The 18,254-nt window shown below is 44.9% G+C and overlaps 1 pseudogene; it reads left to right on the top strand.

Moving 5' to 3' along the window:
* Positions 1-4,055: 4,055 nt before the first annotated feature.
* On the top strand, positions 4,056-15,841 carry LOC141500801 (fizzy-related protein homolog pseudogene; annotated as a pseudogene).
* The last annotated feature ends 2,413 nt before the right edge of the window (positions 15,842-18,254 follow it).

Raw genomic sequence — 18,254 nt, 5'->3', positions numbered from 1 at the left:
CCCAGGTACAGAGGACAGACCTTGGAAGACTCTCTCCAGTCCCATACCTAGTCTGAGTACAAAAGTCTCAGTTGCCTGGGGCCTCCTGCTTAAGGGCTCCATTTGCTTCTGGTTCTTGTATTGGGCCTGAAGCAGCTGCTTCTAACTGAGTTCCCTGAGTGCTGGCTTCATGGGCTCACTCTGGCAGAAGTCCCGTCCACTGATCTTCCAAGTTGTGCCCAGTGCTCCCTGGGTATAGGTCAGGAAACTGTCCCTACTGCCATGAGCCATGGCTCCCAGGTGCCCTCAAAGTCAAATTTGTTTTTTTTTTTTCAAAAGCCATTTCCCCAATTGACAAATGGTTAAATGATATGCAAAGGCAATTAACAGATGAGGCAATCAAAGCAATCCTTAATCATATGAAAAATTGCTCTATATCTTTTTTTATTAGAGAAATGCAAATTAAAGCTTCTCTGAGGTACCACCTCACACCTCTAAGACTGACCAATATGACAAGAAAGGACAATGATCAATATTGGAAGGGATGTGGGAAATCTGGGACACTAATACATTGTTGGTGGAGCTGTGAACTCATCCAACCTTTCTGGAGAGAAATTTGGAAGGTTGCCAAAAGGACAACAAAATTGTGCATACTTTTTGATCCAGAAGTACCATTAGTGGGTCTATACTCTGATGAGATGATAAAAGAGGGTAAAAACATCACTTGTTCAAAAATATTCATAGCATCCTGTTTGTGGTATCAAAGAATTGCAAATTACGTAGATGTCCTTCAATTGGGAAATGGCTTAGCAAACTATGGTATATGTATGGCCTAGAATACTACTGATCTATTAGCAACCAGGAGGGAGGGGAATTCAGGGAAGCCTGGAGGGATTTGCATGAACTGATTCTGAATGAGAAGAACATAAGCAGAAAAACACTGTACATTCTAACAGCAAGCAATGTGGGGCCGGATGATCAGCCATGATGAATTCACTCATTTCATCTGTGCAACAATCAGGGGCAATTTCGCACTGTCTGCGATGGAGTATACCATTTGTATCCAGAGAAAGAATTGTGGAGTTTGAACAAAGACCAAGGACTATTACCTTTAATTTAGATAAAAACCTGATCATGTATTGTTTGATCTTGCTATCTCTTTTACTTTATATTTCTTCCTTAAGGATAACATTTCTCTCTCATCACATTCAATTTGGATCAGTGAATACCATGGAAACAATGTAATGTCTGGCTAATTACCTTGTTTTCGGGGGTTAGGGGTGGTAAGCAAGATCAGTGGGAAAAATTGTAAAACTCAAAATCAATAAAATCTTTCCTAAAAATCGCTCTTCCTCATGCCATCTCTGCCTTCTGCCTTTCCTGGTTTTCTTTTTTCGTGAGTCAGCTACAATCTGCCCAGCTCCAGGAAACCTTTCTTTCTCCGCCTTCACATCGGGGCTCCTCTCTGGCCATCATCTGAAGCTTCTCTGTAACTGTTATTAGCAGGTTCCCCCCATTAGCCTGGGAGCTCCCCCATGCTCCTATTTTCCAAGTTTTACCCAAGCTGAACACCCCTATTCGCTTCCGTCTATCCTCATGGGCCATGTACTCAAGGCCCTTCCCATACTGGTGGCCTCTTCTGCATCCTGTCCAGGTAATTAGTGTCCTTTATACACTGAGGCCCTTAGAAGAAAGCACAGTTCTTCCCCTGCAGCCTGAACAGGCAGGGAACACGGAGGCCTGCCCCTCTTTATTGCTAAAATAAGACCTTTCTTCCAGCAACTCTTGAGCCCATTAGTTTTGGTGGACTGCCCCTCCAAATTGCTGACTCACAGGGAGCCTGGGATCCTCTGAAGCCCCTAGAGTTTTTTCAGAGAAGCTGTGGTTTTTGTTTCCTCCCCCAAGTTGCCGTTGGCAACTCTAATTTTTAAAGTAAAAGGTCAGGCTTTAAAATTTGTTTTACCTTGCTCCTTGTATTTCCCTCCTCCCTTTTTTGGAGTTTTTCTTTGTAGGGTAATGGGGTTATGTAACTTGCCCAAGGTCACACAACTAGGCAATTATGAAGTGTCTGATGTCGGATTTGAACTCAGACTGTCCTAATTCCTGTGCTGGTGCTCCATCTGCTGTACCACCTAGCCGCACCTTAACTTCAATCTTCATGAATGTTCAGTTGCTTAGATTGAGCCCATTGTGCTAACCTGCTTGGATTTTGGAACCCTGACTCTCATCCTCTGGGTGAGCTTGCCCTCCCTGCTCTGTCATCTGCAAACCTAAGAAGTCTGTCTCTACTTACAACCTTCTTTGTGTCACCAATAAACATGGGCAGTGGTACAGATGCCTCTTCTGGCAAGGTGGCATGGTCTCAGGAAGGGTTAGTCCTTGAAGCCTGCCAGGGCAACTGCTGTGATGGCATCAACTCAGATCAGTGTCCACGGTTCTCCCTTGGACTGCCAGAACATTTTAGTAGAATGGGGTGCTCCCAGAACCCATAACCATTGGCAACAGCCACCAGGGAAGAAGCAAGTCTCCAAGGTGTCTGCCTGGGGACTCTGTGGCTGAGGGGATGCCCTGGACTGGGACTACTCTTCTTGTGATGGAAAAGCTGCTCTGGCCAGGGCTCCCTTTGAGGTTTTCCAGCCGGCAGGAGCATTTCTCATCTACCTCCCTGGTTGTCTGTATCTCAGCACTTCCTGGGGTGGCATGTGGTGATGTCATCTGCTGCCATTCCTTCTGCAATGGACCTGGCCTTATGGTGGTCCATACTTTCCACAGTTCTAAGAGTGGGGAGCACCAAGCCTGCTGAGTCATCTGGGGAGCCCCATGTGCTCTTTGGGGCCGGTAGGAGGTAATTTGAGGGAGGTGATCCAAGTTACTCAGATCTGTTTCTTATCCCTTCTCAGGTCATGGTAGGGAAGTCTGTTGTACCTTGCCAACCAGTGGGGGAGGAAGGAACTGATATTCAAGGAGCTATCACCTCCATCTGGCCACTCCCAAGATCCAGGCTTTCATTGCCTCTTGGGAGTAGAGGCTGCCCTTTTCCAATTATCTGCAGTATCTGTAGCTGGTCATACCAGTGATAATTGAAGTGACAAGATGACTAAAGATGTCCATTTTCATTATATCTATCAAGCTACCAAAGAGATCGTTTACAGAAATAGAGAGATTTACACCATTCATTTGGAAGCCCCAAATGTCTGGAATATCCAGGGAAATAACGAAAAAAAGGGACAGAAATTTGGAGAGCGGGGTATTTTCAGTCCTCACATTAGATTACAAGGCAGTAATGATTCAAACCACTTGGCTGCAGTTAAATAGGAAAACAGGTCGATGGAACAGAGGTAGGATCAAACTGAGTCATCAACCCAGTGTTTATTGAGCCCCCAAAGTCATCTTTTGTCCTGACTTGCATGGCCCTAGGCCCCAGGCCTCCTTCAGGGCCCGCCCCAAAGGCCCAATCCAGGCCTGAGCCTCCAGAGCCCTGAACGGAGCTGAGCCATCAGCCCTGCCCCAAATGGTCCAAAGCAGGCTCATTGCAGGATGCGGAGCCCTCCAGCTAGATGAGAGGGTCTAGATCTGCTGCTGGGGAAGAGTGTGTCCTGTCTTCTGTCCCTCTGAAATCTTTGGGTGTCCATTAGCCCCTTCTGTCTACAAACCTAGGCCATGGCACGCTAAAACTCCGCAGCCTGGAAGCTCCCTGAGCTGAGAAGCCAGAGGAAGACTCTTCTGAGTGCTCCTCCATCAGCCTGGTGGGGAGCCGTCTAGCCCGATTTTAGCCTGAGCAGCAACGTGCTTGCTTGGCCCAGGGCCAGGCTTGGCCACCATCATTCCTTGGACATCATTCCATGACGGTTTAGCCAGGCGGCCATGGTTCTGCGGCCCCCGCCCCGCCCCTGTGTCCCTGCGGCTCCGCCGCTCCCGGGCCGGACTCCCATCCTGCCTTTGGCCGGGCCTCTCTGTCATCTCTGGCGCCATTGCTCTCTTGGACTCTGGGGGCGCTGTGGGGACGGGGGCGGGGTCAGAGGAGGCCCCGCCCCCTGAGTGCCATGCCCGGAAGCACCCTCTGGCGCGGAGGAGGACGGTTACGCGCCGCCGGCCCCTGCACCGCCACTCCGTCCCCGTGCCTGCCCCACCCTACCACGCGCCTAGATCTCGGCTGGATGCCCACTGCCCAACGGTCGGCCTCCTCACAGTCGACCACCCTCGTGGGTGGGTAAGCGATAAGTGGACCTGCAGAGTTGGTCTCGGGGGGTGGGGGCGGAGCCCCGCGGGCACCCCCGGTGAGCGGGGGGTGGCCCGGGTGTTCTCCCGCCTCCAGCTGCTCGTGGCCGCCGGGCCTCTCTGGCCCGACTTCCGCCGGACCCTGCGCCCGCTGAGCCCCGTTCCGTGAGTACCGCCCCAGCCCTCGCCCCGATCCCCCCGAGGGCCGCCCTCCAAGGAAGGCCCTCGTCCTCCCACTGGCCTTTTGGGGAGCCCTGCCCCCACCTGGACCTCCATGCGGGGCCCTTCGGACCGCTCCGAAGGCTGAGAGCCGGTCGACAGCCAAAGCCTGACCTGGGCCTGTGTCTCCAGACCGGACCCCCAGAGCCGCTTCCCCTTCCGGAAACTGGCCTTCAGCGTGACCTGGACAGTCACCCGCGCCCCGAACTTCCAAGAGGCAGCGCCCCCCCAGGAGATGAGATTGGGCAGCTGTCTAGCCCCGGCCCAGAGCACGGAGGCCCCGAACACGGGCGCTTCCCCTGCTGCAAGCTGTCCCCGGGGGCTCCGCTCTGAGACTGACCTGGCCCATCCAGCCCAGACCCGAGACCCCAGCATCACACTGGTCTGGGTCTCTGTCCTCTGGCGGACTGGGGGCCAACCTGTCCAGCCTGAGGACGCCCAGCACCGCCTTCTCTCCCCGAGGAAGCCTCATTTCATCTGCCTCTGCTGAGTAATGTTCTCTCTTTTCCTTCTCAGCCTTGTTAGGCCAACACCTCGATGGATCCCCTGCCCCCAGGTTGACTTTGACCTCTCTTGACGGGTCATGAGCCCCTGGATATTGACTGAACTTTTCCCTGAGACCCAAATCCCTAAAAAGGATCTCCTATCAGAGACTAAGGGTGGTCACTTTCTACAGGCCAGGATGCCTGAGAACCATGTGCTCCAGAGTCAGATGTATGCGAAGAGCTTAGTTTAGGTCAGACACACTATAAACTCATAATAAATGATTATTCCCTTCCCCAATTCAGGTAGAATATCTAGTCTTGATAATTCATTTTTTTAAAAAAATATTTCATTTATTTTTAGTTTCACAGTTTTTCGCCTAATCTTACTCCCCCCCCCCATCTGCCGCAGAAGGCAATGTGTCAGTCTTAATATTGTTTCCATGGTATACATTGATCCAAATTAACTGTGATGAAAGAAAAATCACATCCTTAAGAAGGAAGCATAAAGTATAAGAGGTAACAAGATCAGACAATAAGATATCAGGCCTGGGCCAGCTAGGTAGCATAGTGGATAAAGCACCAGCCTTGGAGTCAGGAGTACCTGGGTTCAAATCCAGTGTCAGACTCTTAATTAATACCTAGCTGTGCAGACTTGGGCAAGCCACTTAACCCCAATTGCCTTCCAAAAAAAAAACACCTAAAAAAAAATCAGGTTTTTTTTGCTAACTAAAAGTAAAAGTTCTTACTGTTTGTTCAAACTCCACAGTTGTTTCTCTGGATACAGAGGGCATTCTCCATTGCAGAGAGCCCCAGATAGTCCCCGATTATGCACTGATGAAATGAACGAATCCATCAAGGTAGATCATCACCCCCATGCTGCTTGCTTTTAGGGTGGACAGTGTTTTCTGATTCTGCTCGTCTCGCTCATCATCAGTTCATGCAAAGCCCTGCAGGCTTCCCTGAATTCCCATCCCTCTTAGTTTGTAATAGAACAATAGTGTTCCATTCCGTATATATACCACAGTTTATTAAGCCTTTCCCCAATTGAAGGACATTTGCTTGATTTCCAATTCTTTGCCACCAGAATCAGGGCTCCTATAAGTGTTTTTGCACAAATATTGTTTTTACCCTTCTTCATCATCTCTTCAAGGTATAGACCCAATATTGGGTATTCCTGGATCAAAGGGTATGGTCAGTTTTTTCACCCTTTGGACATAGTTCCATATTTCTCTCTGAGACCGATGTTGTTCATTGTCCCCAGGGGTGAGGTGACAAAGGAGACTCCAGGCAGACTGACCTTGGCCAGCTCAAGATCTGAGGACCTCCAGCACCACCTTGTCTGCAGCTCTCTCCCTGAGGAAGCCTCATTTGATCTGCCACCTGTGAGTATCCTTCTTTGCCTGCTATTCTTCAGGATATCAGTACCTGGGAGGCCTTTCCTCCCTTACTGACCTACACCATCCTTCCCAGGCCTAAGCTCCTCAGTGACATTTTCTTCCCACCATGAGGTCATACATCCCAAGCACTTTGCCCAGTACCTGCCCATAGAACACCCATAATAAATCTTTCGTATTCTTTATTCAGCCTGATCTCTGACTGTCCCAGAGACTGACCTTTTCCCAGTTTAACATCCTAAGAGGCATCTCCTCTTTTTTAAAAATTTTATTTATTTATTTATACTTATTTTTGTACAAATCATGTTTTCTTATACATTACTAAAATAATCTTGCTCAAGAGTAAGCATAATACCCCATCCCTCCCCACATAGACCCGCATGAGGAATAAAGTAAAGAGAAAAAAATTAAAAAATAATAATAGGTACAGCCAAGTGGCGCAGTGGACAGAACACCAGCCCTAGAGCCAGGAGCACCTTAGCGTATATCCAAGACCTAACACCCAATAATCACCCAGCTGTGCAGCCCCAGTCAAGCCACATATTCCCATTTGCCCTGCAACACCCCCCATGATGATGATGACAATGATGATGATGGTGATGATGATGATGATGATGATGATAATGATGATGATGATAAATGTGCTTGAATCTGTGTTCCAACACCTTCAGCTCTGTCCCGGGTGGATCACATTCTTTATGATAAACCTATCACAAAAGCTACTTTCATAATTTTCTACCATTGCCAATGCTGATTGCAACTCCCTCCATTAGTACCTTTACCACTACCATATACCATATTTTCCCTCTCCTGTCGCTCTGTCCCTCTTCTTAAATGTGCTGTAGGGTAGCTGTGTGGAGCAACAGACAGATCCCTGGCCCTTGGGCCAAGAGGCCCTGAGCCCACATATCATCCCTTAGACCCTGTATCCACCCGGCCCTATGGTCCCGGACAGGCCATCCAAACCCAGCCCCTCGTAAGAAATGAAAAAGAAAATGTGTTATATCTGACCACTCTCTCAGCATAGTCCATCCTCTCCTCCATCTCTCACATCCCCCCCTTACCCCTGCCACCTTTGTGTCCTTCTTACGCTAGGTGTCTATACCCCACTGAGTATGTATGTTGTCTCCTCTCCTAGCAACCTCTGATGAGAGTGAAGGATTCCTCATTCCCCCTTGCCTTGCCCACTTCCATATCATTGCAATAGCTCATTGAAATAAAAAAAATCTTATTGTAGGAAATATCTTTCCTCCTCTCCTTTTTCTTTTTCCCATGACATTTCCCTTTTAGTCATTAACTCCAAATTTACACAGTATTATATCTTCAAATTCAGCTCTCTCCTGTGCTTCATCTATAAAAGCTCCTTCTACCTTCTCGATTAAATGAGAAGGTTCATATGAGTATTGTCAGTGTCACTTGTCTATGTAGGAATGCATGTAGTTCATCATCATTAAGTCCCTCATATTTTACCTTTCTCCTCAACTCTCTATACTTCATCTGAGCCTTGTATTTGAAGATCAGACTTTCTATTCAGCTCTGGCCATTTCCACAATGAACATTTGAAATTCCCTTTGTTCATTGAAATTCCATCTTTTGGGGGGCAGAGCCAAGATGGCGACAAGAAAGGATCGAGTCTTAGGTGCTCTCTGATAAAACTCATAAGCTAAGGACTCTAACTTAACTTTTGAGAAACAGAACCCACAGAGGGTGCCAGGGAGGCAGTTCTCCTACTCATGGTAACCTGGAAAAGAGCAGAAAGGCTGTGCCCCCCGGGGTGGGAGGGGCGGCCCGCCAGAACAAAAGATCTTCAGCCTCCTGGTGGTAGCCCCAGGCGTTGGGAGCCATGGCTCACAGCAGTGGGCAAGTCTCCTGAGCTATGCCCCGGGGGAGCACCAGGCACAAAGTTGGGGAACAGCAGGGACCTCCGACCTCCGCCAGAGTGAGCACATCGAGCCTAGCCCTCAGGGCACACAGCGAGCAGATCTGGAAACAGAAGCAGGCAGAGCCAGTAAATTGAAGACTCCAGGGCATGAGCCCATTGATCTGAGGGAGGATAGTGAAGACAGACACTGCAGAAGTCTATCCTCTAACCCAGAACAGGACTCTGGGGCTCTGACCACATTCAGATCCTGATCTCAGTCTAGGCCCCCCCCATAGAACAGCAGGGCCCACTCCACCTCAGCCCTATGGCAGAGGCAGGCATATGGTCATTCATAGACCAGGAGGGAGGACAAGCCTCACACACTGAGACCCATGTGGTAGTGTCCTAAAAGCTCAGAAAGCACCCCAGCACCAGGTTCAGGCTGGGAAAATGAGCAAGCAGAGAAGCAAGAGGAACACCATTGAGTAATATTTTGCAAATGAGCCCAAGGAGGTTCAAAACACTCAGTCTGAAGATGCGGAAGCACAAGCTCCTGCATCTAAAGACTCCAGGAAAAACAGAAATTGGACTCAGGCTATGACTGAGCTCAAAAAGACTTTGAAAATCAAATGAGGGAGTTAGAACAAAAATTGGGAAAAGAAATGAGAGAGATGCAGGAAAAACATGAAAATGAAGTCAGCAGCTTAGTCAAGGAAATCCAAAAAAAAAATGCTTAAGAAAATAGCATACTAAAAACCATCTTATGTCAAATGGATAAAACAGTTCAAAAAAGTTATTGATGAGAAGAATGCTTTAAAAAGAAAAACTGGCCAGATGGAAAAAGAGATAAGAAAACTCTCTGAGGAGAACAAATCCTTCAGACAAAGAATAGAATTCAGGGAGATTGATGAATTTACCAGAAATCAGGAATCAATACTTTAAAATAAAAAAATGAAAAATTAGAATAAAATATTAAATATCTCATTGAAAAAACAACTGATATGGAAAACAGACTTAGGAAAGATAATTTAAAAATTATTTGAATACCTGAAAGTCATTATCAGAAAAAGAACCTTGAAATCATTTTCAAAGAATTCCTACAGGAAAAATACACAGTTATCCTAGAAGCAGAGGGCAAAATAGAAATGGAGAGAATCCACTGATCTCCCCTGGAAAGAGATCCAAATAAAAACCCAGCACCCCAGGAATATTATAGCCAAGTTCCAGAACTTCCAAGTCAAAGAGAAAATATTACAAGCAGCCAGAATGACACAGTTCACATATCGTGGGCCTGCAGTCAGGATCACACAGGACTTAGCAGCAACAACATTGGAAGCTCATAGGGTTTGGAATATAATATCTCAGGAGGCAAAAGAGCTTAGAATGCCGCCAAGAATCAACTACCCAGCAAGGCCGAATGTCCTCTTCCAGGGAAAAAGATGGACTTTCAATGAACCAGGGGAATTTCAAATGTTCCTTTTGGAATGACCAGAGCTGAACAGAAGGTTTGATATTCACATACAGGACTCAGGTGAAGCATAGAGAGTGGAGGAGAAGGGGAAAATATGAGGGACTTAATGATGATGAACTGCATGTATTCCAGCATAGAAAAATGACACTGATAATACTTATATATGAACCTTCTCAGTAAATAGAGCAGGTAGAAGGAGCTTCTATAGATGAAGCACAGGAGAAAGCTGAATTCAAAGATAAAATATGGTGTAAAAATGGAGTCAGTAGAAAAAGGGGGAAATGTAATGGGAGAAAGAAAAAAGAGAGGGGGAATAGGCCAAGATATTTCATATAATAAGATTTTCTTCATTACAGTGAGCTATTGCAATGATATGGAAGGGGGAGGCAAGGGGGAATGAGGGAAACCTTGCTCTCGTCAGAGGTGGCTAGGAGAGGAAACAGTATATATAATCAATGGGGTATAGACATCTGGAGTAAGAAGGAGGGGGAGGACGGGGAAAGGGGGGATGTGAGTGATGGAGAGGATGGACCATGGGGTGAGAGTGGTCAGATATAACACATTTTCTTTTTTACTTCTTGCAAGGGTCTGGGATTGGAAGGCCAGTCCAGGACCATAGGGCTAGGTGGATGCTAGACCTAAGGGGTGGTATAGGGGCTCAGGGCCTCTTGGGCCCAGGACCAGGATTCTGTCTGCTGCCCCACTCAGCTACCCTACAGCAGAGTCAGAGTGAAAGGAGAGAGAAGATATAGTGCATGGTAGTGCAGAAATAAGAAAGGAGGGAGTTGCGATCAGCAATGGCAATATTGGAAAAATATGGAAGTAACTTTTGCAATGGACTTACCATAAAGAATGTGATCCACCCATGAAAGAGTTGTTGATGTTGGACCAAAGATTGAAGCACATTTTTATTATTTATTATTTGGGGCAGGGTGCAGGACAAATGGGGCTGGGTGGCCTGCCTGGAGACGCATAGCAGGGTGATTGTTGGTTGTCTGAGGCCGGATTTGGACCCACGTGTTCCTGGCTCAAGGGCCAGTGCTCTGTCTGCCACCCAGCCACCCCTACTATTATTACTGTTCTATTTTATTTTGGGCCTTTTATTTCTTCCTTTTGGTTTTTGCAGGGCAGTGGGGAATGGGTGCAGTGGGGAACGGGTATCTCGCATGTCACACGGCTGGGTGATTTTTGGGTCTACAGGGCTGAATGTGGGCTTGGGTGCTCATGGCTCCAGGGCTCGTGCTTCATCCATTGCACCACCTAGCCATACTCACAATTGTTATTATTATTTTTTAATTTTATTTATTTTCTCTTCCGTTTACTTTATCGCTCAAGCAAGTCTATATTTGGGGGGGGTATTTCATTTACTCTTAAACAAGATAATTTTGTTAATGTAAAAAAAATTTGTACAAAATGAGTATAAAAAAATTAAAAAAAAAAAGAAAGTCCATCTTTTTCCCTGGAAGAGGATGTTAAGTTTTGCTTGGTAGTTGATTCTTGGTTGCTTTCTGTGCTGTTTTGCCTTCAGGAATATAATATTCCAAGCCCTGTGAGCTTTGAATGTGGTTGCTGTTAAGTCCTGTGTGATCCTGACTGCAGCTCCACGATATTTGAACTGTGTCCTTCTAGCTGCTTGTAATATTTTCTCTTTGACTTGGAAGTTCTGGAACTTGGCTATAATTTTCCTGGGGGGGTTGGGTTTTTTTGGATCTCTTTCCGGGGGAGATAGGTGGATTCTCTTCATTTCTATTTTGCCCTCTGCTTCTAGGATAACTGTGTAATTTTCCTGTAGCAATTCTTTAAAAATGATATCAAGGTTCTTTTCCTGCTCATGACTTTCAGGTATTACATGGATGTTTAAATCTTCTTTTCTGAATCTGTTTTCCAGATCAGTCAGTTTTTTCAATTTGTAACTTTTCATTCTTCTGGTTTTGAAGTATTGTGTCTTGCTTTCTCATAAAATTAGCAGCTTGGGCGGCTAGGTGCGCAGTTGATAAAGCACCGGCCCTGGAGTCAGGAGTACCTGGGTTCAAATCCGGTCTCAGACACTAAATAATTACCTAGCTGTGTGGCCTTGGGCAAACCACTTAACCCCATATGCTTTGCAAAAACTAAAAAAAAAAAAAATTAGCAGCCTCCCTCAGTTCCATTTTGCATCTGAAGGATTTGTTTTCCTCAGCTAGCTTTCTTATCTCTTTTTCTATCTGGGCAGATCTGAGTTTTAAAGCATTCTTACCTTCAATTACTTTTTTGAACTGTTTTATCCATGTGACCTATGCTGGTTTTTAATATGTTATTCTCATCAGCAGTTTTTTCAATCTCCTTGCCGAAGCTGCTGACTTATTATTGCATCTCTCTCATTTCTTTTCCCAATTTTTCTTCTGTCTCCCTCACTTGATTTTCTAAGTCTTTTTTGAGCTCTGTCATAGCCTGAGCCCAATTTCTGTTTTTTTCTTGGAGTCTTTAGATGCAAGAGGTTGTGCTTCCTTATCTTCAGATTAAGTATTTTGATCCTTCTTGGTATCATCGACAATGTATTTCTCAATAATGTTCCTCCTTTTTTTCTGTTTTCTCATTTCTCCAGCTTGTGCTTGGTTCTGGGGTGCTTCCTGAGCTTTTGAGTGTTATTGGGACACTCCCCCACAAGCATCTCCATGAGTAATCTCCGTCTTCCCTCCTGGTCTGTGAATGACCACAAGAGCACCCCTCTGCCATGGGGCTGAGGTGGAGGGGGACCCTGCTGTTCTATGGGGTTCCTAGACTGCGATCAGGATCTGAATGTGGTCAGAGCCCCAGTGTCCTGTTCCAGGGACAGAGGACAGACCTCGGAGAGGCATCTTCTCTTACACTGAACCCAAACACTTGCTTAAGCACCATGTTCCAAAGAATAGTCTTCTCCTAGACTGAGCTTGTCCATGTGTCCTAGTGTTCCCATTCTGAGGTTGTTCTGCTCTGGCCTTTCCCATATCCCAAGATGCTTAAAGACATCTCCAATCAGAGTCTGACCATGACCATCCCCAAGTCATCCCCAGGCATTATTTCTCCTAGACAAGGGATGTGCAAGCTTACTTTTAAAATTTTTATTAAAACAATAGACAAAATAATTTGATTTGCCATTTTAGGGAGAACTCTGTGGTAGCCCGTCTACATTTACTAAAGCGTTTAGTAAACCTACAACTGGGCCACATAAAATCACCCTATGGGTCACCTGCGACCACAGCCCTCTCCTAGACTGATCTGACTCTTTCTCCTCAGGTCTGAATTCCCTTGAAAATTCTTCTATCAGATTGACTTTGGCCAAAAGTCTGAGATCTCCTGTCTTGTTGAGACACCCTCATTCATGTTGACTCTGGTATGTATCTTTTGTTCCTTGCCTCCTGGTGTCTACCGTTAACCTAAATTCTTTTCTTCCCAGACTAACCTTGACCTTCCTTTCTAGTTTTGAGCCACCAAGAGGCATCTCATCTCCACATACCCATATCCAAAGGAAGACTGTCCCACAAGACTCTCTAAAGGCCACTAGTGTGCTTTTCTCTGTCTGACCTTCCCCAATAGCAGGGGTCACTTTGGACCTGAGCTGAGTTTATCAGAGACTGTGTGTTCATCTGGTCCCAGGAGAATTAGTACTATCTTGGGGCCAAGAGGAGCTTGAGTCTGTCACTGCCCATTTTTTCCACATCTCGTTCCAACACATCTGGAGACCGCTTCATTCCCTCTAGGGCTGGAGCCACCTGGGGCCTGCACTTCTGTAGCAAGTATGACTCTGAGAGACGTCCCCAGTCTGACACCCCAAACCAATGATCCTAACTTGGGTAGCAAAAAATGTGAACTCATCTATTCTGCCCTGTTGAAGAATGAGCTGCTGGGAGCAGGGATCAAGAAACTCCAGGATCCCAAAACAGAAGACCAAGAGCTGTATCTTGAGTAGAATAAAAAGAATCATTTCACCTACTCATATGACGTGTCCCAAAGTAGCTTCAACACTGACAGTGAAGTCTTACCCTGTGCTTTCTCACCTCTCACCAGTGAAAGTCAAACCTTACTAACATCCATACGACAGTTCACCAGGAACATCTCCAAGTAGCCATTCAACATCCTCCAGGCCCCTGACCTCTGTGATGACTACGACCTGAACCTGCTGGATTGGTCTGGGCTCAATGTTGCCCCAGTGGGCCTGGGCACCTGTGTTTACCTGTGGAATGCTACTACAAGCCAGATATTTAAACTGTGTGACCTCTTTATGGAAGATGATTTTGTGACCTCAGTGGACTGGTATGAAAGAGGCTTCTTGTTGGTGGCTTTGTACAGATCTGGAACGTGACAACTCAAAAGAATGTGACTACACTACAGGGCCACACAGACAGGGTCAGTTCATTGGCCTGGAATGGGGACCAGATTTCTTCAGGGAGCAGAGACCGAAACATCATCCAGAGAGACATGCGGGCATATTCCCCGCACTCTCAACTCAAGCTGAATGGCAACAAGCAGGAGGTATGTGGACTGAGGTGGTCCCCAGTTCACCAACTGTTGGCCTCTGGTGGAAATGACAACAGGCTCCAAATCTGGAACTCTCCTAGTTTAAAGCCATTCCAGCAGTACACCAATCATAGGGCAGCTGTGAAAGCCCTCGTGTGGTCTCCCCACCAGCATGGCCTATTGGCATCGGGAGCTGGTTCAGTCGACTGCTGCATCCAATTCTGGAATATCCTGAGGGTGCATCCCCTCCAGTGCATAGATACGGGTTCCCAATTGTGCAATCTGGCCTGGTCCAAGCAAGACAATGAGATGGTCAGTACTCATGGCTACTCAGAAAACCACATCATCATCTGGAAGTACCCTTCCATGAACCAGGTAGCCAAACTCCCAGGTCAGGTCACAGCTGTCGAGTTCTGTATATGGCATTGTCTCCTGATGGCCAGACCATAGTTACAGGGTCTGGAGATAAAAACCTGAGGTTTTGGAACATTTTTCGTAAAACTCATTCAGAAAAGAAATCTGCATGTGCCCTCAGTCTCTTCACTAGAATCCGAAATTTCCCAGCCCGCCTCCTGGACCCGACTTAACCATTTGAAAAAAAAATTATGGACTCTAACCAGAATGTGTAGAATCTGACTAAGAAACTGAAAGGGAAAAAGCATTGGGGTGCTGGGTAGACAGGGAGAAATGTTAAATTTTATTGTTTAATGACTTCAATGTTAATGTTGTAGAATTTTGTTTGGGGAGGCAATGAGATTGGGGAAAAAATATTTAGGAGTTAGGATCTGATTCATCACAAAGAGCAACTGGGATTCCACCGGAATGGGATGGGCCCATCTGCAGGAATCTTTGGGAGAAAGAAGCAAAGAGTATGCTTCTGTCCCCATCCTTGTCTTAGTTGTCTTGATAGTGAAATGGCAACGGGTAGAGGGGGGCGCTGTGTGGAGCCCCTTCTTTCAGGGTGGGCTGGCCTGAAAGTTGAGGCCCTTGGGGCCAGCTTTCTTCAAAAAGGGGGAAACTTGAAGGGGGAAAAGTGGGACTTCCAGTTCCCAGGAGGTAAGAAAACTAGGAGGCCCATGCTGAAGGGAGCAAATGGTCTGGTGGGATGAATTGTTTGTGTCCTTTGTGAAAATCAGTTCCTAATTTTTCAAGCATCTACCTGAGAGAAGCAGGAGGACGATGTGAATGGGGACTAACCAGCCAAATCTCCAGGGAGATGAGGGCAAGTGGTCAATTAATGGGCACATTTTTAGTTGGTAAATTCAAAAATTATTATTTAAAAATCCCAAATGTGATAAACTAGACAGCTGATAAATTGATTGCAGTGGGAAAGGGTCTTTTTGTCCCCCAAGTGGGTGCAGGAGGAAAGTTTGTCTCTCACCCACCTCCTATTTGGCTCGTTCTTGACCAGTTTTGGAAGAGCCACGGAAAGCTTTTCTAATTAGTGTTTCTAGAGAAGCCTGTCTGAATGCTTTGGGGTATCCAGCAGACTTTGTGGGGAGGGGGAACTTGATGGATGAATATGTACATAGTTTTAAACATTAAGCCAAGTCTTGCCTTTCCTTAGTTCCCGGTCTGTATTTAACTAAAAGAAATAGACAAATTCAGCGAAATGATCTAATGTTCTTAGAAAAGGTATTTTGGGTTGTCTGATTGTGTGTCTGTGTGTGTTTGTGTGTGTGTGTTTCTGTGTCTGTGTTTGTTTGTGTGTGTGTGTGTGTGTGTGTGTGTGTTTGAAGGTGAGAGATGAGAGATATTTCTCCCTAAGTCTTGTTTCATTGATATTGCAAAGCAAATGAATGTTCAGTGTCATTTGAATTCAATTTTTAAAGGAAAACAGTGAAATCTTCTGTCTTCCATGAAAAATTGTGATTTCTCTCTTTATGCAATGCAGTTTGCAGCTACTTTAGAAAAGACAAACACATTTCTTTCCCTATAGTTTATTCAAGCTAATTCCCCAAAGGGTGGGGCTTATTTTGTGTGTTACATCCTAAGAGAGAATAGAAGTGGAAGAAAGTACTTTTTCTTGTAAAGTGATCTATTGGGTATTAAGTAGAAATTCGTTCAAATTGAAATTTTTGTCATTTTCTTTAAATAAAAATATTGGAAGCCTCAAGAACTGATCAATGCTATAACCATGTTTGTTAAGTACCTTTGTTGAAGCAGGTTACATACCTGCCCAGAGGGAGGGCTAGAGAGACATTTTGGGGCATGGCCATTGCGTGAATTCATTTTTGCATTCATACTGTTTTTTTCTTTCTCTCTTTTCAATGTGTATGGGGGGGCGGGGGGAATCATGGGGTGAAAGTCTTAATATCAAAAATACAGGAGAATCCTTTAAATGTCTTTAAATATGTACAGAGGAGTAAAATAGGTGTTCAAAAGGAAGCAGAGGTAAGCAAGGCATTTTTGAATGTAATGTGTAGAATTTATTCTATACTTTATAAAAAGCAAGCCATATGTAATGTCCATTTATGGTTCACCTATAACGTCCTTTTTGTATTTTTTTCTGCATGAAAATGCTATTTTTCTATTATTTAAGTTAAGAATTTAAAAAAATTCTTGAGCGTTGTTGTACTTTTATAAATTGATCCTCTGGTCCTCCTCATTTCATTCTCTGCCAGTTCCTTTCATCCAAGATTCGCTGAAATAATACAGTGCAATAGGGGCGGCTAGGTGGTGCAGTGGACAAAGCACCGGCGCTGGAGTCAGGAGTTCCTGGGTTCAAATCCGGTCTCAGACACTTAATAATTACCTAGCTGTGTGGCCTTGGGCAAGCCACTTAACCCCATTTGCTTGCAGAAAAGAAAACTTAAAAAAATAATACAGTGCAATGGTATTCCATCACATTCATATGCCACAATTTGTTTAGCTGTTCCCCAGTTTCCTTTCTTTTTTTAGTTTGTTTTTTTTTTTTGCAAGGCAATGGGTCTTTGTGTCATTGTGTCACCTAGCCACCCTATTCTCTTTTTTCTAAGAGGAAATCTAAGGTAGCCCTCCTTACATAGTATTCTGTTTTTTCTCTGCCCCCCCTTTAACCAGCCTTTCAGGATCAAGAAATTTGTTTCACTTGTGGCACTTTTCTTCCCCAGTGTTATCCTTCATATCAAGCCCTTCTTCCTACCCCCACCTTGTTACCCTGTAGAGTCTGCTATATCTCTATACCAAACCTGTACGTGTCAGTGTTCATCTTTTATCTGATTCATATTAAAATGGTGTTCCTCTGTTGCTTATTTCCCCAGGACTTCTTCCTCCTCCTCCTTCACTGTGCCACCTGGCTGCCCCTTGCCTTTATTCTTCCTAGCATCAGTTATGAGAAAAAGCAAGTTTGACTCCTTCTTTTCCACAATAGTTACTTCGTTCTCTTTTCTCTCTTTAAAACCCTCAGAAGAAAATAAATGCATACCCCAAGCGTCCTCTGTGTTTTTCTTATTTAACTTCCTCATCACTCCTTGCAGTATTTAGGCTTTGAAGGAACCCTTACATCTTTTCCTTTTGTTAGAATCTAGATCATCAATTCCTTCAAAAAATTTACTTTTCTAGATTTTGCTGTACTCTTGTATTTACATTTTAGAAATCCCACTAAGCTCAAATATTTTCATCAGGAATCCTGTATTCTGTTAAAGGGCCTGTGTGATTATGCAATCTAAAAAGATTGTAATTCGTCTTTGGCTCACATATTTTTCCTTTGGGAATATTGTATCCTAAATTTCCTTTCATTTTTGGAAGAAGCTTCCATCTCTTGTATGATCCACACTGTAGTACCTGGCTATTTCAGTTGTGTCTTTCTTGGTACTTAGAGTATTTTTGCTAGCAGGGGAGCTCTGAATTTTTGTTTTTACGTCCTTGAGACATTTTCCTTCAGAAAATGAAGGATGACTTCTTTTAATATGTATTTTGTTTATTTGGTTCTAACAGATCCAGATAGTTTTTATTTATGATTTCTTGAAATATATTGACTTAAGCTTTTTTTAAGAAAAAAAAACATTGTTTTCAAGAGTTCAGTGGTTCCTAAATAAATCCTTGGCTTGTTCTCCAGGTCATTTTAAAAAAATATCACTTATCTTTCATTTTCTCGCATTTTTCAGTCATTTTGCTTTATCCTAATATTTATTGCTGCCTTATGGAGTGATTAATTTGTTTGGTATTTT

Source organism: Macrotis lagotis, chromosome X, assembly GCF_037893015.1.
Source record: "Macrotis lagotis isolate mMagLag1 chromosome X, bilby.v1.9.chrom.fasta, whole genome shotgun sequence".
NCBI lineage: Eukaryota > Metazoa > Chordata > Mammalia > Peramelemorphia > Peramelidae > Macrotis > Macrotis lagotis.
The sequence above is the reverse complement of the archived record's forward strand: the minus strand, read 5'-3'. Positions and strand labels throughout refer to the sequence as shown.